Consider the following 16,544-nt stretch of genomic DNA (forward strand, 5'->3'; position numbering starts at 1 on the left):
GTAAGCCCACCGGTTAGCACAGCAGCAAATGTTGAGGTGTCGTTGCAAGACCACAGCAGTCAGGGAATCCCACTGTTATATCAACGAAATACTGAATCTAGGCCATCAGAAAGAACACCAACTCCATCACCAACCCTCTCTCAGTCCGCCCTGTCCACCGCTACTTCCACCATATGCAGCTCTCAAGTCCAGCTCACCCTCCCAGACACTATGAGTAGGTCAAGAAAGTACTCAGTCTCTCATCCGCGTACACTGGGTTTGAACGCCCACATTGCCAAACTAATCTCATTTGAGATGATGCCCTATCGGTTGGTGGAAAGCGCAGCTTTCCGCGAACTCATGGCCTATGCAGTACCACGCTATGACCTACCCAGTCGCCACTTCTCTCGCAAAGCCATCCCAGCCCTCCACCATCATGTAAAAGACCGCATTGTCCATGCACTCAAGCAGTCAGTGAGAGGAAAGATGCACCTCACAACTGATGCATGGTCCAGTCGGCATGGCCAGGGCCGTTACGTGTCCATCACTGCGCACTGGGTTAATGTGGTGGATGCAGGGTCCACAGGGGACAGCGGTGGTGGGACAGTGCTGCCTAGCCCACGGTATAGGAAACAGTTGGCTGTAGGCGTTCGACCCTCCTCCTCCTCCTCCTCCTCCAGAAGCGAAAGCTCGTCCACAGAGCGCAGTCGTACGAGCACTCCATCTGCAGCTGCCACTGTTGCACACGAGGTGTCCCCCTATCGAGCAGCTAGTGGAAAGCGTCAGCAGGCTGTGTTGCAGATGATGTGTTTGGGCGACAGACACACCGCCGAGGTGCTGGCCGAGTACTTGAAGCGACAAACTGAGTCATGGCTGGGTAGTGTACATCTTGAGGCAGGCAAGGTAGTTAGTGATAACGGCCGTAATTTTGTGGCAGCCATAGCCCTTTCAAAACTCAGCCACATACCTTGCTTGGCTCACACCTTGAACCTGGTGGTGCAGTGCTTCCTCAAAAATTATCCGGAGTTAACAGCCCTGCTCCAGAAGGTGCGAAGACTGTGCGCGCACATCCGCCGGTCGCCTGTACACTCCGTTCGTATGCAGAAGCTGCAGCGATTGCTCCACCTTCCCAACCACCGCCTCATTATCGACATTGCAACAAGGTGGAACTCCACCCTGCACATGGTGGAGCGGCTGTGCGAGCAGAGGCAGGCCATAATGCATTTGTGGGAGGATACACGGCCAGGCACTTTGAGAGCAGACATGGAGTTGACAGGTGTGCAGTGGTCGAAGCTGAAAGACCTTTGTAAAGTCCTTCAGTGTTTTGAGGAATGCACACGGCTGGTAAGCGCAGACGACGCCATCCTAAGCATGAGCATCCCACTTATGTGTCTGCTCATGCAAACTTTGACGCACCTTAAGGAGCAGGCGTCTGCAGCCAATGTTGATGAGGAGGAAGAGGAGGAGGGAATCCTTGATGACATTCAGCCATTGTCTGCTCAGGGACCTCTCCTGGACGAGGTGGAGGAAGAAGAGGAGGAGGATGATGGGGATGATTACTTAGGGGAGGAGGATGCATCTCGTGGGGCAAGTGAAAATGTTGGCGTGGCAAGGTCAGGTACAGGGTTTGTGCGTGACTGGAGGGATGTGGATTTTCCAGAAAGTGCTCCTCCAACCAGCACTCACAGTGCATCATTGACACCGGGAACATTGGCCCACATGTCAAATTATGCCTTGCAGATCCTAAAAAGGGACCCCCGCATTGCCAAAATGATGAACGATGACGACTACTGGTTGGCCAGCATCCTGGATCCACGCTATAAAGGCAAATTACAAAACATCATGCCACAGGAGAACCTTGACCTAATGTTGGCTAATAAACAAGCAACTCTGGTAAATCGGTTGCTTGAGGCATTCCCAGCACACAGCAGCGGTGATGGTTCTCACACGAGCCGTACGGGCCGGGGGCAGCTTGGCAGAGGTGTTCATGGTGCACACAGCAGAAGTGGCGTTGGAGACAGGGGTTTCATGACAATGTTGTGGACTGATTTTTCAAGTACCGCTCACACAACTGGTAATACTGCATCGATGGAAAGTGACAGGAGACAGCAGTTGTCAACTATGGTTACAAACTACTTTTCCTCCCATATCGATGTTCTCCCACACAGGTCATTCCCCTTTGACTATTGGGCCGCTAAACTGGACACCTGGCCTGAATTGGCACAATATGCCTTACAGGAGCTCGCTTGCCCAGCTGCAAGTGTGCTATCGGAAAGAGTCTTCAGTGCAGCTGGATCAATCCTGACAGAAAAAAGGACCCGTCTGTCAACCCAAAATGTGGATGATCTAACCTTCATTAAAATGAACCATGCATGGGTTTCCAAGGATTTTGTCCCACCTTCCCCTGATGACACATAGGGTGACAGAAAAATGGCTTGCTTTGGTCCACCTCTTCCTGGGACTTGACCTATTTCACCTTTTGCATCAGCTGAATGTCCAACATCAACATATGCCACTTTCTAAAACTCCCTAACTGTGCTGCCTCCCCCCCCCCCATGGCCGGGGTCACCACCTAGCGCACGACACCGTGCGAGTGCCGTTGCCCTAGACAGGTGGGTAGGCCGACTCTTGGGCGCGGGCACTGGCACAGGGTCCCTCATAGTGCAATCAAGTGTCTCTGACGGTGGTGGTGCACACCCTCCGTCAGACACACCGCCGTACTATGAGGGGCCCAGTGCCAGTACCGACGCCCACGAGTGGGCCCCCCTTGCTTGGGCAGGGCCCCAGCATTTGCAATCTTTACCTCTCCCTGCTCCTCCGCTGTGTAGTCTGGGCCGTCAAATCCATACTGTGCCTGACACCGTCTGAGCCTGCCTCCTGATGTATAGACATATTTTGAATGTGTACGCTATTCATACATGTTATCCGGTGATACGGTACCCTTTCTCACCTTTGTGCAATCACGTGCAATCCATACTGGGCCTAACACCGTCTGAGCCTGCCTCCTGATGTAGAGACATATATTTTGAATGTGTACGCTATCCATACATGTTATCCGGGGATACGGTACCCTTTCTCACCTTTGTGCAATCACGTGTAATCCATACTGGGCGTGAGAACGGCTGGCGAGCTGTTAAGCAAGCTACAGCACCTGTGGTTTGCACACGCAAGTTTTTCATTTTTTCAGGAATGACGGTTAGGCCTAATTCCGGAACTGCGGTTGACCTGCACTTACTGGGAAATCATCGTTCGCGGGGAATAATTGTAATCAGTGATCCCCATCACTAACGTTGTTCTGCAGGTTATCTGCACCTGTAAGCGACAAACGCTGGTCTTTTCAGTGTAGCGCACATGCAGCCACGGACATGTAAAAGCATAACACACCAGTTATTGGCCAATCTCATGTGCCAGAGCCTCACGTGTCCCTCTAGTAAGCCGGACTCGGACCGCGGGGCATGACGGAATTAAGCTTGCAATGTGTGCATCTGTTCTGCAGCTGGCATGGTTGAGGTTTCCCAGGTGGAGTCGAATTTAACCGTAGGCTCCACTCCTGGTGGTGCCCTTCTGGACATTCCTTTAAGGTTCAGCTTTGCAACCATACTGCCCACGTAAAACAAACACTTTGCCTTCATGAACGCTGTTTGGAGGGTCATGACTCGTGGGAATAACACCGCCCAATCAGTTAACCTGCTAGAGAGATCCTTCGTTGCTCCCAAGCATGACATCACACTCCCTAGGAGGAAGGTAATGCCACTGTGGCGACCGTACTCCTGGGGCGACACAAGTGCACTGATGCCCAGCCACTGCTCGATGAATCTGCTGGTACATTGACCCAGACCACTACATTCCCCTCGCACGCTACACGGCCTGAATCTGACCCTGATGAAACTCAGGTTACCCTTCCCATATACAGTTCCATCTTACACGGTGACAAAGAGGAAGCTGCAGATGAAAGTGCAGGTTCGGCCCACCCGCCATCAGACACACCACCGTACTATCAGGGGCCCTGTGCCAGTGCCGTCGCCAACGAGTGGGCCCCCCCTGCTTGCTCAGGATCACAGCACTTGCAAGGTTGAAATACTGTGCAGTGAGATGGAAGATGGGGACGACGAGGAGTCCAGACTAGTACAGGGATTCCCTAGTGAGGAGACTTATTTGATTGTTTTCAATGTTGGGACAGCAATTTTTGGGGAGCACTATACTCTGGAGAATGATAGATGGGGCCCACCATACACTGGAACATTCCAAAGGTGGACATCAGACACTGGAGCAGCATTTACAGGGCCCATTATACACTAGAGCATTAGAAATGGGGCCCATTATGTTTGGAGCATTATTTGGGCCCATAAGACAGTGTAGCTTCATCCATGGGGACCAACATATACTGTAGCATTATGTGGAGCTCACCATATACTGTTTCAAACATTATATGGGACCAATGATTCTGTATGGAGAAATAGATGGGCCTCGTCATGAGATGTAAAAAGTGAGGTATTTTTCATTGTACTATACCGCTATTTCTCTGCCGTATCGGAGCATGATGAGTTGTGGTATGTGTTAAAGGGGCGCTCTTTCGCCCAGGGCACATGAAAACCTGGAGCCAGCCCTACCCCCCCACAACTTTAGCCAAATAACCCCCATTTTTCAGTGCGTAACTTGTATTATGAAGTTAATTAAGGTTGACAAGCTTAAGTAAGAAGAATTGATGCTTTTGGCATTCAAATGGGCACTGTAGGTGTGTTTCCTGTCCTCCTCTCACTGCCGATTTTTATTCCCCATTGACTTACATTGGGTTTCGTGTTTCGGGACGACCCCGACTTTTCCCTATAATCGGCCGATCTTGCTGGACCCGACTTTTGGAAAAGTCGGGTTTCACGAAACGAAACTCGACCCTAAAAAACCAAAAGTCGCTCAACTCTTTATATATATATATATCTATATCTATATCTAGACTGGAGAAGAGCAAATGTTGTTCCTATCTTCAAAAAGTGGAAGAAGGTGGACCCAGGCAACTATAGGCCGGTGAGTCTGACTTCTACACCAGGAAAGATCTTTGAACAAATTATTAAACAACATGTATGTCAGTACCTGGATAAGAATGAAGTGATTAAACAGAGTCGGCATGGGTTTGTAACTAAGAAGTCATGTCAGACTAACTTAATTTCCTTCTATGACAGAATCACTGATTGGGTGGATCAGGGAAAAGCTGTAGATATAGTATATCTTGACTTCAGCAAAGCATTTGACAAAGTATCTCACACAATCCTTATTGAAAAAATGACTAAGTATGGAATGGACAAGGGAACTGTTAGGTGGATTCATAACTGGCTTAGTGATCGGACCCAAAGAGTGGTCATAAGTGGCTGCACATCCAGTTGGAAGAATGTCTCAAGTGGGTTACCATAGGGTTCTGTCCTGGGCCCTGTATTGTTCAACATCTTTATCAACGATTTAGATGGAGGAATTGAGGGTAAACTGATTAAATTTGCTGATGACACAAAGCTAGGACGGATAGCTAATACTAGAGAAAAGAGAGAGAGGATTCAAAAAGATATAAATAAACTGGAGCAGTGGGCAGCAACTAGCAGAATGGTTTTTAACAGGGAGAAATGCAAAGTACTACATCTGGGCAGTAAAAATGAAAAAAGCATATACAGAATGGGAGGAATAGGGCTAAGCAACAGCACATGTGAAAAAGACTTGGGTATACTAATAGATCACAGACTGAATATGAGTCAACAGTGTGATGCAGCAGCAAAAAAGGCAAATGCAATTCTAGGATGTATTAACAGAAGCATACTGTCTAGATCACGTGAAGTCATTATTTCTCTCTACTCCTCTTTGGTCAGACCTCATCTGGAATATTGTGTCCAGTTTTGGGCACCACATTTTAAAAAAAACACATCAACAAACTGGAGCAAGTTCAGAAAAGAGCGACTAGAATGGTGACCGGTCTGCAAACACTTTCTTATGAGGAAAGGTTGCAGGATTTGGGAATGTTTAGTTTGCAAAAGAGAAGACTGAGAGGAGACTTAATAGCTGTCTACAAATATCTAAAGGGCTGTCACATTGTAGAAGGATCATCTTTATTCTCATTTGCACAAGAAAAGACTAGAAGCAATGGGATGAAACTGAATGGGAGGAGACAGATTAGATATTAGAAAAAAACTTTTTGACTGTTAGAGTGATCAATGAGTGGAACAAGCTGCCACAAGAAGTGGCGAGTTCTCCTTCAATGGAAGTCTTCAAACAGAGGCTGGACAGACATCTGACTGGGATGATTTAGCAAATCCTGCTTATATATACACACACACACACACTCACTGGCCACTTTATTAGGTACACCATGCTAGTAACGGGTTGGACCCCCTTTTGCCTTCAGAACTGCCTCAATTCTTCGTGGCAGAGATTCAACAAGGTGCTGGAATCATTCCTCAGAGATTTTGGACCATATTGACATGATGGCATCACACAGTTGGCGCAGATTTGTCGGCTGCACATCCCTGATGCGAATCTCCCGTTCCACCACATCCCAAAGATGCTCTATTGGATTGAGATCTGGTGACTGAGGAGGCCATTTGAGTACAGTGAACTCATTGTCATGTTCAAGAAACCAATCTGAGATGATTCGAGCTTTATGACATGGCGCATTATCCTGCTGAAAGTAGCCATCAGATGTTGGGTACATTGTGGTCATAAAGGGATGGACATGGTCAGCAACAATACTCAGGTAGGCTGTGGCGTTGCAACGATGCTCAATTGGTACCAAGGGGCCCAAAGAGTGCCAAGAAAAAATTCCCCACACCATGACACCACCACCACCAGCCTGAACCGTTGATACAAGGCAGGATGGATCCATGCTTTCATGTTGTTTACGCCAAATTCTGACCCTACCATCCGAATGTCGCAGCAGAAATCGAGACTCATCAGACCAGGCAACGTTTTTCCAATCTTCTACTGTCCAATTTCGATGAGCTTGTGCAAATTGTAGCCTCAGTTTCCTGTTCTTAGCTGAGAGGAGTGGTACCCAGTGTGGTCTTCTGCTGCTGTAGCCCATCTGCCTCAAAGTTCGACGCACTGTGCGTTCAGAGATGCTCTTCTGCCTACCTTGGTTGTAACGGGTGGCAATTTGAGTCACTGTTGCCTTTCTATCAGCTCGAACCAGTCTGCCCATTCTCCTCTGACCTCTGGCATCAACAAGGCATTTCCGGCCACAGAACTGCCGCTCACTGGATTTTTTTTCTTTTTCGGACCATTCTCTGTAAACCCTAGAGATGGTTGTGCGTGAAAATCCCAGTAGATCAGCAGTTTCTGAAATACTCAGACCAGCCCTTCTGGCACCAACAATCATGCCACGTTCAAAGGCACTCAAATCACCTTTCTTCCCCATACTGATGCTCGGTTTGAACTGCAGGAGATTGTCTTGACCATGTCTACATGCCTAAATGCACTGAGTTGCCGCCATGTGATTGGCTGATTAGAAATTAAGTCTTAACACACAGTTGGACAGGTGTACCTAATAAAGTGGCCAGTGTGTGTATATATATATATATATATATACACACACACACACAGCGCCTTGCGAAAATATTCGGCCCCCTGGAACTTTTCAACCTTTTCCCACATATCATGCTTTGAAGATACCAAATGTAAATTTTTGGTGAAGAATCAACAACAAGTGGGACACAATTGTGAAGTTGGACGAAATTTAATGGTTATTTTAAATTTTTGTGGAAATTCAAAAACTGAAAAGTGGAGCGTGCAATATTATTCGGCCCCTTTAACGTAATACTTTGTTGCGCCACCTTTTGCTGTGATTACAGCTGCAAGTCGCTTGGGGTATGTCTCTATCAGTTTTGTTCATCGAGATACTGAAATTCTTGCCCATTCTTCCTTGGCAAACAGCTCGAGCTCAGTGAGGTTTGATGGAGATTGTTTGTGAACAGCAGTTTTCAGCTCTTTTCACAGATTCTCGATTGGATTCAGGTCTGGACTTTGACTTGGCCATTCTAACACCTGGATACGTTTATTTGTGAACCATTCCATTGCAGATTTTGCTTTATGTTTGGGATCATTGTCTTGTTGGAAGACAAATCTCCGTTCTAGTCTCAGGTCTTTTGCAGACTCCAACAGGTTTTCTTCAAGAATGGTCCTGTATTTGGCTCCATCTGTGGCGCCCCCAGGAGTATGGCCGCCACAGTGGCTTTGCCTTCCTCCAGGGGAGGGTAATGCCAGGCTTGGAGGCAATGATGGGTCTCTCTCGCAGTCAATCCATACATGCAACACAGTTCCACTCCAGGCCAGCAGGGGGAACTCAACCAGAATTAAGGGGAGGAGTGCTCTCTGAGGGCCAGGTGGAAGGAGAAGGCAGTTAGTCTGCGGAGAGTGAAATGTGCAGACGTGTAGAGAGCTGCTGGAGGTTGAGCTAGGAAAGGAGAGCTCCCTCGCAGTGAGAGCGCAAGAACTGGAGCCTGGTCTCCACGGCTGTACGGATACTAACGATCCTACAGCAGATACCAGAGGAGTAGGAGGCTGTAAATGCCCAACTCCCATCTAAGACTTGAGGCACAACAGCAGCTTGGATAGAGAGCCAGGACTCCGGAGAAGGGAGTCCCCGAGAGAGGCTACAGCTGTCTGCCGTGCAAGTACGGTTCTTGGGAACATCTGACAGGAGGAACTTCAGAGTAACTTAGTACTGGAGTACTTCATTCAAACAAGCGCTAGGAAGGAGACTGCACAGCCCGTCTGCTGAGAGAGAATCCCTGAGTTGCTTCCGGGCTAGCCTGCTCCGTTACCATCTGTAATCAGGACCCTGGACTGCAGTTATCAAGTAAAGGTACATAAATTGCACCCCGCTGTGTCTTGTCTGCATCCTAAACTTACGGCACTGCTACATCACCGTGCCACCCACCTCTACACTGCCCTGGGACTATAGCTTCACCTGTGGAGAGCTTTTACACCCTTGCTGCACCCTATCATCAGTCCCAGCGGATCTGCATGCAGCGTCGGCTTAACACCTCCCTTGCCGAGCACCACATGTGGCGTCACAAACTTGTGACGTCTGCCTGCGGTCTGGACTGCAGCCAGACAGCACCCCGAGAAACACTGATACCCTTTACCCCTATACAGGGATCTGGATTTATAGCAGAGCCCAGGAGGCACTGTCTGAATAGGAGCAATGACCAGAGCAGGACGGTCGCCAGAAAGGTGTTCCAATACAGGACACAGAGGCAATGATATCCGAGACTAAACCAGTCAGGCAGCAACGGTACAAAAACAGTAGACAGTAGCAGAGTCAGATTCCAGGCCAAAGCCAGAGTCATAAACCAGGAGAGTTGCAGAGGTACAGAATCATTAGGCAGAAGCAGAGTCAGAAGTCCAGGCAAAAGTCAGAGTCAGTCAACAGCAATTCACACAGTAACACGCAGGGGAACCAAGAATATATCCGGCGGCTTGCAAGCCCAGTCCAAAGGTATTTGAGGGATCAGGTCATCCCTCACAGGCTCCCGGGCTGATGATGTCATCAGGACCGCCCCCAGGACCAGACCTGATGACGATGCACCAACCCCTTCATGACTGACAGAGGAGCGGAGTCTGTGTCCACTAGACGCCTGCGCAGAAGCCCTTTCACTGTTGCCGCCATTACTCGGGCGCGAGCCACGGCGCCTCACAGTGGCTGAGGGCGGAACAGCAGGCCCTGAATTCGACGATGACATGTCAGTCCGGCGCCTCCTGGTAGCCGAGGCCTGGACAGCAGGCCCCGAGCCCGAGGGCGGCGTGACAGTCCGTCGCCTCCTAGTGGCTGAGGGCGGAACAGCAGGCCCCGAGTCTGACGGTGACGTGACAGTACCCCCCTCTCCAGGAGGGGCCTCCGGACCCTCAAAACCCGGTTTGTCAGGGTGAAGAAGATGAAATCTCCTAATTAATGCCTTGGCATGGACGTTCCCCGCAGGAACCCAGGACCTTTCTTCTGGGCCGTAGCCCTTCCAGTGTACCAGATACTGTACTGAGCCCCTCACAAGGCGGGAGTCAAGGATACCCTGGACTTCATACTCCAGAGCTCCCCTGACCGAAACAGGAGGAGGAGGGGACTGAACAGGGTGAATGGGAGAACGATAAGGTTTGAGGAGAGACCTGTGGAATACGTTAGGCAATTTGAATGACTGTGGAAGTTTTAAGCGGAAGGCTACTGGGTTAACCACCTCGATAATTTCGTATGGGCCGATGAACCTGGGACCTAGTTTGGCGGACGGTACCTTAAGCTTGATATTTTTTGTAGAGAGCCAAACCTTGTCGCCAACTCCCAGGTGCGGCCCCTTAGATCGTCGTCTATTTGCAGCCGAAGCCTGTCTAACCTGAGCCCCTTTCAAATTTGAATTAACCTCAGTCCAAATCGTTTTTAGCCGATGTATATTTTGCTCAACCCCAGGGAGCTCCGACATCCTGGCCGAAAACGACCCAAAGCGCGGATGTAGTCCAAGGTTACAAAAGAAAGGGGTAGTTTTAATGGAGTCTTGATATCGATTATTGAGGGCGAACTCAGCCAATGGCAGATGTTCCACACAATCGGTCTGATGTCCTGACACATAACAGCGGAGGTATTGTTCCAGAGCTTGATTAGTACGCTCAGTTTGACCATTAGTTTCGGGATGGTATGCCGAAGAAAAGGACAACTCCACACCAATGCGTCTACAGAATGCCCTCCAGAACTTCGAGACAAACTGGGTACCCCTGTCGGACACAATATTTGCCGGAACGCCGTGCAGACGTACAATGTGCAGGATAAACAACTTACTTAAAGTCTCAGAGTTAGGCAACCCAGACAGGGGAATAAAATGGCCCTGCTTGCTGAACCTGTCTACCACCACCCAGATACAAGTTTTCCCATCTGATGGCGGCAGGTCTGTAATGAAATCCATGGAGATGTGGGTCCATGGACTCTCAGGGGTGGGCAAGGACTGAAGCCAGCCGGCAGGGCGACTATGGAGGGACTTGGCGCGGGCACAGACTTCACACGCTGAAACATAGTCCTTACAGTCCTTGACCACCGTCGGCCACCAAAAGTTCCTAGTTACCAACCTGGTGGTATTATTGAGACCCGGATGGCCTGCCAGGACAGAGTCGTGCGATTCTTTTAGAACCTGCAGACGAAGGTTAGCCGGAACGAACAATTTTTTGTGGGGCGTAGTGTCAGGAACTTGCTCTGAAGACCTACGGATCTCCTCCAGAAGGTCCAAAGATACTGCCGACACGACGATTCCATTAGCCAATATTGGGACTGGTTCACAGTCCTCGGTCTGTGTGGGGCAGAAACTGCGAGAGAGGGCATCTGCCCTCACATTTTTAGTCCCGGGGCGGAAGGTGATTATAAAATCAAACCTGGAGAAAAACAAGGCCCACCTAGCCTGCCTGGGATTTAGTCTTTTAGCTGACTCTAGGTAGGTTAGGTTTTTGTGGTCTGTAATAACAGTGACCTTGTGTTTGGCACCTTCGAGGAAGTGGCGTCATTCCTCGAAGGCCCATTTGATCGCCAGTAATTCCCGACGTCATAGTTTCCCTCCGTGGCAGAGAATTTGCGGGAGAAAAATGCACATGGGCAAAGCTGAGTGAGGGATGCAGTGCCTTGCGAGAGCACTGCTCCCACTCCGACTTCGGAGGCATCTACTTCAACAATAAAGGGGTGGTCCAAGTTTGGTTGAATCAACACCGGGTTGGCCACGAAGCACTCCTTTAGTGTAGAAAAAGCTCGGGTTGCCTCAGGATTCCAATTAGTCACGTCCGCCCCTTTTCGGGTAAGGTCCGTGAGTGGCTTGGCAATCTCAGAGAAACCCCTGATAAACTTGCGGTAATAATTCGCAAATCCCAAAAACCGCTGCAGCGCTTTCAGCGATTTGGGTTGCACCCAATCCTTAATGGGTTGAATCTTGGCAGGGTCCATGCGAAACCCCTTGCCTGAGACCATGTATCCTAAGAACTGTACCTCTTCAGCAAAAAAAACACATTTTTCTAATTTCGCATACAAGGAGTTTTTTCGCAGTCTCTGCAATACCGAACGGACGTGTTGAGCATGTGTCACAGGGTCAGCCGAATAAATCAAAATGTCATCCAGATACACGACGACATACACCCCACAAATGTCCCTGAAAATGTCATTGACAAAGTGTTGAAATACGGCAGGTGCGTTACTGAGTCCGAACGGCATTACAAGGTACTCAAAGTGACCAAGAGGTGTATTAAAGGCCGTTATCCATTCGTCACAGCTTCTTATGCGGACCAGATTATATGCCCCCCGGAGGTCAAGCTTAGTAAACCAGCGGGCTCCCAGTAGCTGATTAAACAGATCAGGAATGAGTGGGAGCGAGTACTGATTTTTTACAGTAATTGCGTTCAGCTCACGATAATCGATGCATGGTCTGAGTCCACCATCTTTTTTTTCTACAAAGAAAAACCCAGCTCCTACAGGTGAGGTGGAAGGTCTAATAAAGCCTTTACGTAGGCTGTCTGCTATGTAGTCATTCATGGCTACACGCTCCGGACCCGAGAGGTTGAATATTCTCCCCTTAGGGAGACAGGCACCAGGGACCAAGTCTATAGGACAGTTGTACTCTCTATGAGGAGGTAGTTTCTCAGACTCCACTATGGAGAAGACATCTTCATAATCTCCGAATGCATATGGAATGGAGGGGTTTTTAATTTTAACTTGGTTCACTGACAGTGACATACAGTGATTCTGACACCGTGGACTCCAGCGCACGATATCACCTATGCGCCAGTCAATAACTGGATTATGCTGGTGCAACCATGGCATGCCTAACACAACTGGATCTGATAAATTGTGTATAACAAAAAATGACATTTGTTCGTTATGTAATGTCCCCACTCACATAGAATTTTCGGCAGTAATGAATTCCACGCCTCCCTGTTCTATAGATGTACCATTAATTGTGATAGTCTGAATAGGTGCTTTAAGCTTTAGCAGAGGTACACCCAGACTCTTAGCAAATAAAAAATCCATAAGGTTGCCGGCAGCACCACAATCCACATAAGCCTTCACACACAGACGTTTCTTAGCAAAAGAAAGGGAAACTGGTAACAACAGTTTGGCCACTTTTGCGGGCAATACCTGACCCCCAGCGCTGTCCAGGGGGCGATGCTCCAGGAATGTGGATTTCCAACAGCCAGCATTTTCTTTGAAGCTTCCAGGCTGCAGCATGCTTGAGCCTGAGAGTGACCTTCCAGGCTGTGCAATGTAACAGGTGTTTGGGCCAGGAATCAGCACAGTCAGGAGGAAGAAAAAAAAAAAAAGGTAAGGAAAACTGCTTTTATATGTGTTAAGTATAGACACAAGAGCAGTTTTATTTTTTTGGGCCGGATATAATGTGACGTCTGCCTGCGGTCTGGACTGCAGCCAGACAGCACCCCGAGAAACACTGATACCCTTTACCCCTATACAGGGATCTGGATTTATAGCAGAGCCCAGGAGGCACTGTCTGAATAGGAGCAATGACCAGAGCAGGACGGTCGCCAGAAAGGTGTTCCAATACAGGACACAGAGGCAATGATATGCGAGACTAAACCAGTCTGGCAGCAATGGTACAAAAACAGTAGACAGTAGCAGACTCAGATTCCAGGCCGAAGCCAGAGTCATAAACCAGGAGAGTCGCAGAGGTACAGAATCGTTAGGCAGAAGCAGAGTCAGAATCCAGGCCAAAGTCAGAGTCATAAACCAGGAGAGTCGCAGAGGTACAGAATCATTAGGCAGAAGCAGAGTCAGAATCCAGGCCAAAGTCAGAGTCATAAACCAGGAGAGTCGCAGAGGTACAGAATCGTTAGGCAGAAGCAGAGTCAGAAGTCCAGGCAAAAGTCAGAGTCAGTCAACAGCAATTCACACAGTAACACACAGGGGAACCAAGAATATATCCGGCAGCTTGCAAGCCCAGTCCAAAGGTATTTGAGGGATCAGGTCATCCCTCACAGGCTCCCGGGCTGATGATGTCATCAGGACCGCCCCCAGGACCAGACCTGATGACGATGCACCAGCCCCTTCATGACTGACAGAGGAGCGGAGTCTGTGTCCACTAGACGCCTGCGCAGAAGCCCTTTCACTGTTGCCGCCATTACTCGGGCGCGAGCCACGGCGCCTCACAGTGGCTGAGGGCGGAACAGCAGGCCCTGAATTCGACGATGACATGTCAGTCCGGCGCCTCCTGGTAGCCGAGGCATGGACAGCAGGCCCCGAGCCTGAGGGCAGCGTGACAGTCCGTCGCCTCCTAGTGGCTGAGGGCGGAACAGCAGGCCCCGAGTCTGACGGTGACGTGACAAAACTATTCCATTTCATTAACTACATTCCCCCCTTACTTGGGCGCCCAGGGCCACGGACCAGGTCACCGCTGCTGTGACACATCCCACTGACACCGGCCCGGACGACCCAATTTGGCATCACGAACAGGATTATTGAGCCCGGTATCCCCAGGTCCTGTGTGCCATAGACAGTGTTTGTGCAAAAAGACTGTGTGTGAAAATTAGTACCAATAGCCGCCATTGTTGCGCTGCTTGGCGCACCCGGGAAGAAAGAGGCGGGCCTTCGTGGGCGGAGCCTGCCGCAGAGCGCGAAGAAGCGAAGTGCCGCGCGGGAAGAGAGGACAGCGCGCGAGAGGAGGAGGAGCTGAGGCCTACAGCCTGGAGCGTCAGGCCTGTAAAGCGGCCGCCGGTGAGCTCACATAACCCCCGGCCCTAGCTAACGTTAACTAGGGGAGGAAGAAGATGTCTGCGCCAAACGGCGATGCAGCGGCAGGCGCCGTTGTCAACCCCACAGCACCGCCAGGAGGAGCGCCTGCCACAGCGGTCTCCATAATGCCACTGTCTATGCCCTATATACCGGGAGCGGCCTGGCTACCGCAGTACTCGGGTGAGTCGCATACCCTGAGTGAATTTAAAGAGAGACTGTGCAGTTTGTTTAAACTTTAAAGTATACCATCTGTCTGAAAGCCAGAAAGTGAATATCCTGATTGGACAGCTAACGGGTGCAGCACAGAGAGAAGTGAAAGCCTGGCAGGACACTGATAGAGAGACTCTTGCAAAGATCCTGGCCAAGCTGAGGAGCACCTTTGACACCCGCACTGCACCTGAAATCAAGATGATGTTCTTTGGCTGTAAACAGAAGGCGCAGGACAGTATCAGGGATTATGCTCTCAACCTGCAGGAGGCGCTGCAAGCAGTTAAGCAAGTTGATCCTGACAGTGTAAAGGAAGAAGATAAACTGTTAAAGGAGCAGTTCATTGAAGGACTCCTATCTAGTACCCACAGAGGACAGTTGCGTATTATCACCCTGCAAAACCCTGATCTGAACTTTGCTGATTTTAAGGACTGGGCTATTCGGGTACTGCAGGAGTCCACTGACAGCCGTCCAGCGCCCCCTAGGCGCCCAGCGATCACCTACCATCAGGAAGCAACATCTTTTCCTTCCATTCCTGTGGAGGCTGATACACAGACTCTGGATAAAGATCCAACTGAGGAGCTGCGTCTTCAGGTCCAGGAGTTGACCAAAGGAATGGCTGCACTTACTAAAACCGTGCAGTCCCTACAAGTGTCCTCCAAAGAAAAGATCCAGCTTGCTTCCAGTCCAGAGGATGTCCCGTGGCTCTGGCGGAGGAGAACCCCGCCACTTCGAGGAAGGAATAACGATCGCTATGACCAGGACGGACGTCCTATCTGTTGTCGCTGCTACAAGGCCGGTCATCTTGCCAGATATTGTCCTTTAAACGAGCAACCCCTGGGGCAGAGGGCCAGTCTCCAGGAGTAGGATCCCCAGGCCCAAAGAACTGGAGAGCCAAGTATGTGGGAGGGAGACCAATCCTTCCTGTTGTGATTGACGGTATCCCCATGAACGCTTTGCTGGACACTGGCTCCCAGGTGACTTCGATGCCGTACATTCTGTACAAGAGATATTGGGCTGATTCAGAGCTTACCCGTAGCCCCACTGATGAACTGACAGTAGTTGCTAGTAATGGTCAGTCTTTACCGCAGATAGGATGTAAAGAAATTACTGTCAAAGTGGGGCGGGTAGAGCTAAAGTCTCAAGGTTTAATAGTTGTTGTTATTGACCGACGTGAATATAATCCCATGATGACTCTTGGTACAAATGTAATTGAAAACTGTCCGAGGTTATTGTCTTGTTGCAACAGGTGGCTGAGATTGCTGGTTCCGGAGTCCTGCAGAAGGAGATCCGAGCCCTGATGCAAAGGCAACAGGTAGAACTCTCTGGCGGAGAGATTGGCAGTGTCAGAGTGAGTGATGCTTTTCCCATTGCAATACCCCCCAGATGTGAAATGTTGGTTTGGTGTCGGGCAGCTATAAGTCTTAGAGGGAGAGATTACCAGGTGTTGGTAGAACCAGTATACTCCGAGAGCAGGCCCACTGTCCTAACAGCCAGAGGAGTGGTTGACGTACGAAAGGGGAGAGTACCTGTACGCCTTTTGAATTGTGGGGAAGAGGAAGCCACAATACCTCAGTACGGCATAGTTGCTAAAGCTGCTCACCGTTAATAACAACTCTTTGCAGGCAGC

This window comes from Dendrobates tinctorius, unplaced genomic scaffold (genome assembly GCF_039654945.1).
Source record: "Dendrobates tinctorius isolate UK_male_01 unplaced genomic scaffold, ASM3965494v1 ptg000308l, whole genome shotgun sequence".
Taxonomy (NCBI): domain Eukaryota; kingdom Metazoa; phylum Chordata; class Amphibia; order Anura; family Dendrobatidae; genus Dendrobates; species Dendrobates tinctorius.